The sequence below is a fragment of the Coturnix japonica genome, chromosome 9 (assembly GCF_054131305.1).
Source record: "Coturnix japonica strain WE chromosome 9, WE-NBRP24, whole genome shotgun sequence".
Taxonomy (NCBI): Eukaryota; Metazoa; Chordata; class Aves; order Galliformes; family Phasianidae; genus Coturnix; species Coturnix japonica.
In genome coordinates this window covers 11,071,884-11,082,220 of record NC_140671.1, presented here as the reverse complement: position 1 = coordinate 11,082,220, position 10,337 = coordinate 11,071,884, and positions in this window count along the sequence as shown.

The following is a 10,337-nucleotide window of genomic DNA, read 5'->3' as shown; positions in this document are numbered from 1 at the left end:
TTAACATGGCTACACAGTTATCTGTCTCGGCATTAATGCGTCCATTAAATCACTGTTGAGTACCATCAACCTACTCCCGAGTCTTTCCATCCCCTGGGAATATGGTTTCTAAACGGGATCAAACATGTGATGCTGACAAGTCATGAGATAAGTTATAATTAATTAGAGTTTGCTACATCTACAGAATGGGTACTTGGGGGAGCAGGACTGGACTCGGCCATTAAGGACTTCAGCCAGGAGGGAAGATCTATAATATCGAATTGGGAAACAGAAGAAGTAATAATCAAAGGTGGCCAAAGAAAACTGCAAACCTTTAGCTTTCAGAACTCAGTCGAGATTAAAGTTGTTTTTGATGTGAAACACACCATCCCCTCCTTAATGAAAACCATGGGGAGACTGATGCTGAGGATGGCTTCTTAAAGCGGGACAGAAAAGTTTCACTCCAGATTGGAAGACAATCAGCACAATTGGCAAAGGGAGGGAAGAAGGAGCTGAGATGAGGGACCTGCCAGAAGAAAAACCATATCCAGGGGGTTATGACCCCCCTGATACCCACTTCTTCTTACATGTCCCCATGCTGGAAAAGACCCTGCAGATCAGCAGCCCCTTTTGCCCTGGGCTGCAGCCATTCTCCTGCCCTCCAGCCCTCTCTGCTGGGAATGACTGTTAAAAATCAAACTGCTAACAAGTGGATTTTGGTCTGAGCCACAACAGATCTTATTTGCTTTGCTTTGACAAACAGTTGGAGCGGGGTGCTTTCAGGCTGGCTGTAAAAGCCCTGCTCTGAGGGGGAAGCAGAGAATGGAGGTTTTCGGCATCTTTTCATGCCCCTCTCTGAGTCAAAATGATGTCTGGGTTTATTTGCTTGCTCTCTGCAATAAATGGCAGCCCTTCAGGTGAGAAGATGATGGAAAGAAGGGTGGCATGACAGGACAGATTTACACCTGTCCTTACATCTTAATCTGACAACCCCTGTAGCCTACAGAAATGACCAGTGGTGCCGTTTAGTCTGGGGAAGCCAGAAGGTCCACTCTGCTTTTTATTTTTTATTTGTTATTTTTATTTTATTCTTCTCCCCCTTCTCCTAACCCCTCCTCCTCTCCCCCCCCCCCCCCCTTTTTTTTTTCTTTTCTTTTCCTCTCCTGATTCTTATTCCCTTTCCCCTTTTCCTTATAGCATGGAATGAAAGTGGAGAGAGATCTCCCTGATGATGGCAGTCTCCCAGCCTCCCACTGCCTCAGGAAGACAAACATCACAGAGGTCCCTGCAAGCCACTTCTTGGCACTTGAGTTGTGATGAGTGCTCTGCAACCACCACCCCACAGCCTCCCTGCTATACCTGTGCAGCCGCCAGCTTCCCCTAAACCTCAGCTGGCCCCTCCCAGCAAGAAGGCATAGGGGAGATAACCGCCCTTATGTGCTTCCCGTAGCGATCCAACCTCGATGACAGAGGCTGTCCAGATGCCTCTGGAATCTGTCTAGACCTGGCTGCCATCTTCATCTGCGGAGAGGACAAAGGCTGCATTCTCCATCTCCCCACCAAGAGCCTGTTGCCACCTTCTAGTGTCTGCTGAAAACCCTCCTCAAATCCAGCTCTCAAGTGTGGTGTCTGGTGGAGCTGGGGCCACTCAGCCCTATGTTCAGCACTCCTGGGTGAAGGGTTGGCTGCCACCACTCAGCCTGAGGGCAATGGGGACATACTTGAGGGTCCTATCTCCTTTAGAGAGAGGTGGAAATAATTTTGATAGCCCCTACCCCAAAACATCTTTTAAGCAAGTGCCCAGCATCTCATCATCCAAACACTGCTGAGCAGGGCCAGTATGTTTTCTCTTCCAGTCTGGGTACCTTAATGAGCCAGATATAAAGGTGGCGTGTTGCTGCAGCATAGAATGAGCTCTCTCAATGGATACCATGGTGCCCACATTCTCCAGGACAGAGCAGCATAGTGCTTGGACATGGGATGCACAGACACAGGATGCCATGCACAGAGTGACTGCCAAGTCCTAAGCTGCTCTAACAGGCACCTGTACCTCAAGTTTGATAGGTGCCACATTCTCCTCATCTCTCCAGCTGTGATACCTTAACACACACAAGAGAAATTTTCTTGTTTCTCCCCCCATGCCTCTTCTGGGGCCCATTCCAGTGATGATTTCCCAATGACACAAAGTCAAGTGGTTTCAACAGAGAAGACTGGGAATGCCTGATGGGAGGACTCACCTCCCCGGGGGCTAGGAAAGTTTAGAAAACCTGTCCCAAATGAGGCAAGTATGGGGATTTGAAAACAGGTCCCCCCTGCTCATGGCCACAGCCCTAAGCTCTGGGCTCAGGTTATGGCCAGAGGCAAGAACTCGAAATTCTTCTAAAATCTTTGGGAACCTCTAAGGATTCGGCACTTCTGAAAATATCTTTAGGCTTCTTCAAATGCCCAGAGATAGATTTTGTAGCTTTCTTTCTCTTAATAGCTGAGTTTTGATTCTCTGGCCAGAGAAATAGGTGTGAAAAACTTCTCTAGGGTACACAAAGAGTTAATAACTCACCATTTCACCTACAGTGCACATCGTTAATGTACAGTAATCATGAGATAATCTCCTCTTCCACAGTAAGATTCACTTCAGTGAAGAAAATGGATGAAGATATCAGGAAAAGAGAGGGGCAAAGGGGATGGAGTTAAACCCTTTGTAGCCTGTAAGGACCAGAGGTGACTCTTTGCTGCATCACCTTCTGGAAGCTGAGGCTTATTAGGAGGAGTCTGCCAGTGAAGACACTGCTGGAAGCAATGAGACCAAGAATATCCTTCGGCAACTTTCAGATAATGTTTTGGGGGTATATTTGTTTTCCCATTATGTTTTTTTGTTTTTTGTTTTTTTTTTTAAATGCAGTTTTTGCAGACTATGCACAACAAACAAAAATAAAGGTGAGAGACAATGCTCAGATAACAGTGCAGAGGGCAGCAGAGCAGGGATGTGGCTGGTTTGCAGTTTGCAGCATGAATGCTTAGGCTCAGCTGCCTGCACAGGACTCCTTTGTGGAGGAAAGGACGTGTAGAGGAGAGGCAAAGATGCTCTTTGGAATTAGTGGGGTGAAGAAGAGGATAGAATAAAATCCTATGATGTCGAATCATGCCTTTTTCAGCCACTCTGAGGGGCTGACATTCAAGGTCAGGGTCATGGATGGGGCTCTAAGCACCTGGTGGAGCTATAGGTGTCCCTATTGATTGCAGGGGTGTTGGCCTTTAAGAGTACCTTCAATTTTAAACAATTATATGATTCTGTTCTATGGTAAAAAGGGAAGCATACAGATGCATGACCATGCAGGGTTAGGCAGTGCTGTGCATCCCTCTCTCCAAGCAGGTACTTACACAGCCATCACTGCTGGAATTTTAGGCAGTGAGACAGTTTGAAGATTTCAGAGCAACCACAAAACCAAGTTCAAGCTCTAGTTATTACACGTCATTGCTTTACATAGTGTGGATGCTGTCTCTTGGACAAATCCCATCCCTGTGTGCTGGGATGATTGGAGGCGCTGGAGTTCATACCAGAGGTGTTTGCTGAAGCAGGCTTTGTTCAGTGAGAGATGTTTAGCGAAACAACCCACTCCTCACCTCCCTTCACCAAGGCCTGCATTTGGTTTCCTTCCTGGTGGAGACATGCTTTTTCCCAACATGGATTTCCCAGATGGGGAAAGGAGCCTGTTCTGTTCTCCTGTCTGTGGTAGTGCTGCTCCCCACTGCAGAGCACACACAGCACACCTGGGGCATGCCAGCAGTGCTAGGTGTGCTGCCTGTTCCCAAGGCACAGCCTGTTTGCATATATTCAATTGCTGGGAGATGTGGATGTGCTCTAACTCAGCATAATTTCCCAGCATGGAAAAGGGTGTGCTCAGAAACCTCAGACATTTTATATGCCTACCCAAGACCTGCCATGATCAGACACTTCATCCAGCCAAAGAAGTCCTGAAGATCACAGAATCATGCAATCATAGAATTGCTCAGGATGGAAAAGACCTTAAAGATCACCAAGTCCAACCACAACCTAAACATACCACCCTAGAAGGAGCATGTGGCTGGGAAACATCAGATTTGGAAGAAGTTGAGGACACTCAGAAGACAGTTCAGAATGTGCAGTTTTTCTTGCATGACACACAGGGTCACTCTTGTCAACAAATATCCTATTTTAATATTTCATTAAATTTTCATGTTGTACTTCAAGTCCATGATGCAGGCACAGCCAACAAAGCTAAAAATCAATCAATAAGTCCCTAAGCTAAATACCCAGTGAGGGGGAGAGAAAGGTTCCCATCAATTTCTCTAGACTTCAGGTCAAGCCCTAAGTGTACAAAGATCAAAACAGGCAGAGATGAGCATTGCATACAGTCATTGGCAATGGGACCTCCAAGGGCTGCATGAGGAGATTGCTGCCCAGAGAGGCTGTGGACGCCATGTCCATGAAGGTGTTCAAGGTGAGGTTGGTTGGAGCCTGGCGCAGTATGGTCTAGTATTAAATGTTGGTGGCCCTGCCTGTGGCAGGGGTTTGGAGATTCATGACCCTTGAGGTCCCTTCCAACCCAGGCCATTCGGTGATGCTGTGTGAGATGGGTACAAAATACCCCCTGCCTTTTTGATTGTCCTTTTTGCAGTGAAGTAGCTGGATTTCTTTGCTGTAAAAAAAGAAAACAGTGAAAGAAGTTGTCTGTACTTTCCCCTGCAGTGACAGCTTTCCCAGGGGCGTGTGCGTGCCTTGCACACACACACATCTGAGCGCACACATCACTCCCGAGTTCCCAGGAGGATGAGTGACAGGCAAACTGCCTTGCAGCCCTCACGCTTTGTGCATTTCCCTTGCCAGGTTTGCGCTGAGAACAGGTGGCTTTTGCACCTAGCACATACTTCTTATGGCTGAGTGTTAGCAGTGAAATCAACCCCTTTCCTTTGACCTAGGAATTTTGATGGGAAAGGGAAGGGTGTCTTGTTTGAGGAGGTGTGGCCCTTCTTTCTACAGAAGCATTTATCATTTCTCTGCTGAAAAAGAGGCCAATAACCCATATCCCATGCCTGTTATTACTCTGCGAATTCAAAGCGGTCTCATTTTTAATGGGCCCTTTAGCAACAATGCAGGCACCTCATCGTTTATCATCTCGTGCTGACACCTTCCTTGATACACAGTGCTTCTGAGTGGCACTTCTCAAAGAGGTTTTAGCATTGAGGGGTCTTGTAACTTTTCCTACTGTTGCGCATGGGAGGGCCTGAGGCACGTTTTATGGCTTTGACTGCAAAAGAGATGGACAGCATTGGATGGGCTGTGCTCCTCTCTGCTGCGTCTCCAGCACCAGACACAGCACAGAGGGGTGAAAGTGGCTTATGAGGGCAACATCTTGTTCTTCAGCAAGGAGGAGAGCGGTGGGACAGGGCAGCCCTGCTCCTTCCTGCCTGCTGGCACCGCACTACAGCCACATGGAGCAGGGACACCCCTTGCTCAGCCCAGGCCTGACCCCAGTTACTTCCTTCCCTCCTGAAATGAAGGAGAAGCCAAGGGGTGAATCACAGCTCTGACCTACAATTTGGAGCTTGCCTTCTTTCCCAGAGCTTTAAGGAAATCTTGTGTTAAATTCATAACAGAGTCCTAAGGGAGACAGGCAAAACATCCTCTGTCACAGCTGACCTCCTTTCTCTCTATCTGAGAAGATGTTTTTCAAGGAACTAAGCCAAAAACTCAGCTTAGGGAAGTGAGTAGCGTGGCTCTGCTGGGCAGGCACTTCCTCAGAACCATCGCCTATGCAAATCTCTACCCCACGACCAGCAACCACACCATGTGCCATGCTCCCTCCACCTGCTAGCTGGGATTGTGCGAATAAAGCCTGGCCACAAATCCATTAGCAATGGCCTTAAATGACAACAGATCATTTTGATGCTCACACAGTAAATCTTCCATTTTCCCTTGGAGGATTTGGCAGCGCAACGTTGATTTTCTTTTCAAAACCTTGCCTGGCAAATGTTTCCCTATCTCATAGGGAAGCACGACACTCTGTAATTACTGGGGCCAGAGTCTTTCATTCAAGTGCCTTAAGGACTTTGAAGCATGAAGAATTTTGACTCGGGGCCCCCTGAGGCAAGAACCCAAGGGTTACTTTGCCCAATTTACTTATGAGTAAACTGAGGCACAGCATAGAGGAACCTCTAATTTTTGCGAGTCTGTTCATTCAGGGTTCCTCATTTTCCACACTCCCAACCCAAAAATGCCCTGAGGGTTTCAGTATTCAGGACTGCTGAGCAGCCAAATATTTGGCGGAAGGATTTTGCGGCACTCCGAAAGTCAACTCCTTCATCTTCTAAACCACCCACTCAGAGAAAATCAGGGCATCCAAAACTGGTGGTTTGTTATGCTCTTATGATAACAGGGTTTGCAACTGCCGAGCCCCAAATCCCAACCGTTCAGCACATTCAACGAAGAGATACCTAGAGGGGGAAATGAAAGCAAGTAATGTCTTCCCCCACTTCTGCCCCAGAGCTCAGTGTGTGGGCAATGAGTGAATGGGAGGCAGGTGTTCCCAAACAGCTCTGCGGACATTGAGTGCCCCCAGACACATCTGTCACAGGGAGCACACAGTGCTATGAAAACCAGAACAGAACAAACCTAGCCTGGTTTCCATGGCTGATTGCCCCTTTAAACTATACAGTGCTAAGGCTCAGGCTGAGGTGTGTTCCTCACTCATCACTCAGGATTCTGTGCAAGGGAGGAGGACCCTCAGAGCAGCTTCTCCAGCATCCCATAGCACATGGACCCTAGTGACACCCATGTTAACTCTTTCATAGCACCCTTTCTGGGTGCTGTCCCCCATTTGGATCCTTAGAAAATTGAGCAGAAATATGTGCTTACTTTAATACTACATTGGTGGGATTCACTGCTGGGCTCCTCATTTGTTCTACTGTCATCAATTTTCACAGAAGGGAACTTCCACCCTTTGGTCAACTTTGACTCAAACCAAAGTTCAAACCACTGCTTCTATTTGAGGTACTGGGGGAAGGGGGTGGAGGGACAAGCCAAAGGCACTTAGATATCCTTTTCTTAGCAGCTGTCTTAATAAAAGGGACTGATCATGCATTATCCACATGCAGCCAGAGAAGAAGTCACGGGAAAGTCAAAGAAGGAAAGGAGATTCAGATATTCAAGGAAGAGACTACAGTGTTGACTTATGATTTTTCCTCCAGGATCTGATTGCAAAAGGCACTGTGCAAACACATAGTAAGAGACAATTTCCTGCACTAGATATATTAAAATCTAAGGTGCTGAGATAGAAGGAGTGTGGGAGGGAAAATAGGAGGGTTAAAGAGTGTTGAACTGACTCACCCTGGGTTACCTATCTGGTCAAGAACAGAAACAGGGAGAAATAATCTGAGTCTGCAGAGTGCCAATGCAATGCTCTATCCTTCAGACAGGGTTGCCACCACCCACCCCTTTGCTTTGTTCCTATCACCTAGTGCAAGGACCACCTCATGTCAGTCTGAGAAGTTAGGAAGGAGCCAGAGAGCATCAAGTGGAGAAATATTGAGACAAGATTGTCGCAGCCATCAGAGAATGCCAAATGCTTCTGAGGCTAAGGAGTCTGTTTCCAGAATAAAACACACCAACACAGTGTCACATTCCCATGGGCATTGGCAGGGTCTGCTCTGCCTCATCCATTTCTGGTGCTGCAGAGAGAAGGGGGGAGCTGTGAGCTCCATCAAGGCCATACCCCCATTGGGGAGCAACAACACACGATCCCAGGCCAGAGATTGGGATGTGTTGGGGAGGATGAGAGAGGGGTGATAAAAAGAGAATAATGCTGAAAGAGTGAGGTAGATTAACCACTGGGAGTACAGGAGGAGAGAGCGGAATCTAGCCCTACTCAAGGTGAATTGAAGCTTACTTGTCCCCATGACCCCCTGAAAGAGTTAACAAAATAGTAGGAAAAGGAGAGCAGAGATTCTAATTTATGGAGAGGTTCAAAGGGCTTTTGATAAAGCCCTTCAGTGGAGCCTCTGAAGGAAATTTTATAATCATGGGGTTGGGAGATAAAGTGCTGTCATAGATTAAAAACTTGTTGAGACAGAAAACAGAGGAGAAGGAAATAAATGGCAAATGACCAGCATGGAAATAATTTAGGAGAGGTGTCCCCAGGATGAATTTGGAAAGTGGTTAACAGTAAGCATGACTGTATGACTAACAGCAATTAGACCTGGTGGAATAACAAACAGAACTGTACCAACAACCCCAGCTTGCGTCCATTGCCTGCATGTGCTGCGGGAAAGAGTCTGATTGACACCAACCTGTCTGTCTTTTTTAATCACTTCAGGTGGAAAAAAAAGTCCTTACTCCCATACATTCAGCAGAAAAGTGAGAAAAGAGGTGTCCCATTGACAGCCCTTTGGTGCCCACACTCCCTTCACGCAGCTGGCCCAGTGGCGCTGGCAGAGAGTACCTGGCAGTGGGAAAGTGGAGGAGCAGGATTTATTTCTGCTTTCGATTGCAATAAATTTTTCTGAGGTTCCCTCCCCTTTGCTTCACCGACCGCCTTTCAGGATCCTGTACGGGCCATGACACACAGGAGCCAGCAAGCATTGTTTTTGTTTGGTAACTAAATTGTTTGGCCAAGTTGGGTCTGAGTTGAGAACACCTGCAAATGCCAGAGGAACATAAGAGGGTGATGGACTGGGGGCTTCCTGCAGCCGCAGCCCCTGAAAAACAGCACTGAGGAGGTGAAACACTGCAAACAGCTTTAATTGAGTCACGGGAGCTTGGGATAATTTGGAAATGAATGTTTATGCATTTTAGTAGTGAATGTGAAGGCTGGCTGCAGTCCTTGCAGGGTGTTGTGGAGAGGTGGGCACCCAGCACTTGTGTTTCTGGGGGTCAGGGCATCTGCTCTCAGCTCAGTGTTTTGAAAGACCCATGTTGGCAGTAAGGAAACAGTTGCATGCATCCTGCTTGCACAAGATGGCTGGGCACCTGGCCCATCCAGCCCTTCTGCTGTTTCTTACCCAGCGCACCCACAACAACGGCTCTTTTATGATAGAACGATTTCAGTGACCCTAAACACAACGTGCCTTACAGCTGTAATTCTGGGACTCCTTGAGCATGAATCATGTGATGCATGGAGCTGATAGTGAGAGCAGAGGCATTTGCTTCATTTCCAGACAGAAGGACAGAGTCAGCCGCCATCTGGCCCAACCAGTGCTGCCACTGCTCCCGCACCTTCTCCTAAGCACTGCATCAGCTCCCCACTCCCTGCTTGCTATGAAAGTTGCAGGATGTCTGGGGAATCAAAGGGCAGCACTGACAATGAGGGCTCAAGGTATTCCAGACCATGGTCTGTTGCAAAATCTCATGACCTCGTGTGGGCAAGGCCACAAAATTCACTTGTTTGGCTTCATTCTCAGCCCTTCATCATGCTTGATGTGGAGGAGAAAGGGAAAACAAGGAACAATGCAAAGAATCAGAAACAAAAATTGTAGCATAGAGGATGGATCTTGTGGGGAGGGCTGTCTCTCTGCCCGTCCCTCCTGGCAGTGCTGTAGGGGATGCAGTGGCTGTCAGTTGTCACTGTGAGCAATGCAAAGGCTGTAGGTTATGGCCCTTGTGAGCTGTGGGGCATAGGGGCGCAGGAAGGGAGTGGTGGGAGCAGTCTGGGAGAGACCACAGCCACTGGGATCCCCCTTCAGCATCAGCCAGGGGTTCGTGGTGGTGGGAGAAGCATACATCGCTGTTGCCGTGTGGTTCCATGGTACAACACATCACTTCCTCTTATTCTCTTACTTTCCTTCCCCCCCCCCCCCCTTTTTTCCCCTTCTTCTATTTTTTTTCCTTTTCTCTCTCTCCCTCTTATCATCTATCTATCATCTATCTATCTATCTATCTATCTATCTATCTATCTATCTATCTATCTATCTATCTATCTATCTATCTATCCATCCATCCATCTATCTATCTATCTATCTATCTATCTATCTATCTATCTATCTATCTATCTATCTATCTATCCATCCATCCATCCATCCATCTATCTATCTATCTATCTATCTATCTATCTATCTATCTATCTATCTATCTATCCATCCATCCATCCATCCATCCATCCATCCATCCATCCATCCATCTATCTATCTATCTATCTATCTATCTATCTATCTATCTATCTATCTATCTATCTATCTATCTATCTATCTATCCATCTATTTTCTTTTTTATATTGCTACCCTTTCACTTAGTCCTTTCCCAACCTGCTAGGTCTGAACCCACCCCATCCAGTCCCTCCAGAAAAAAAAAAAGCAGCTGAGGATACCCTGGAACAAACACATGAGGACCA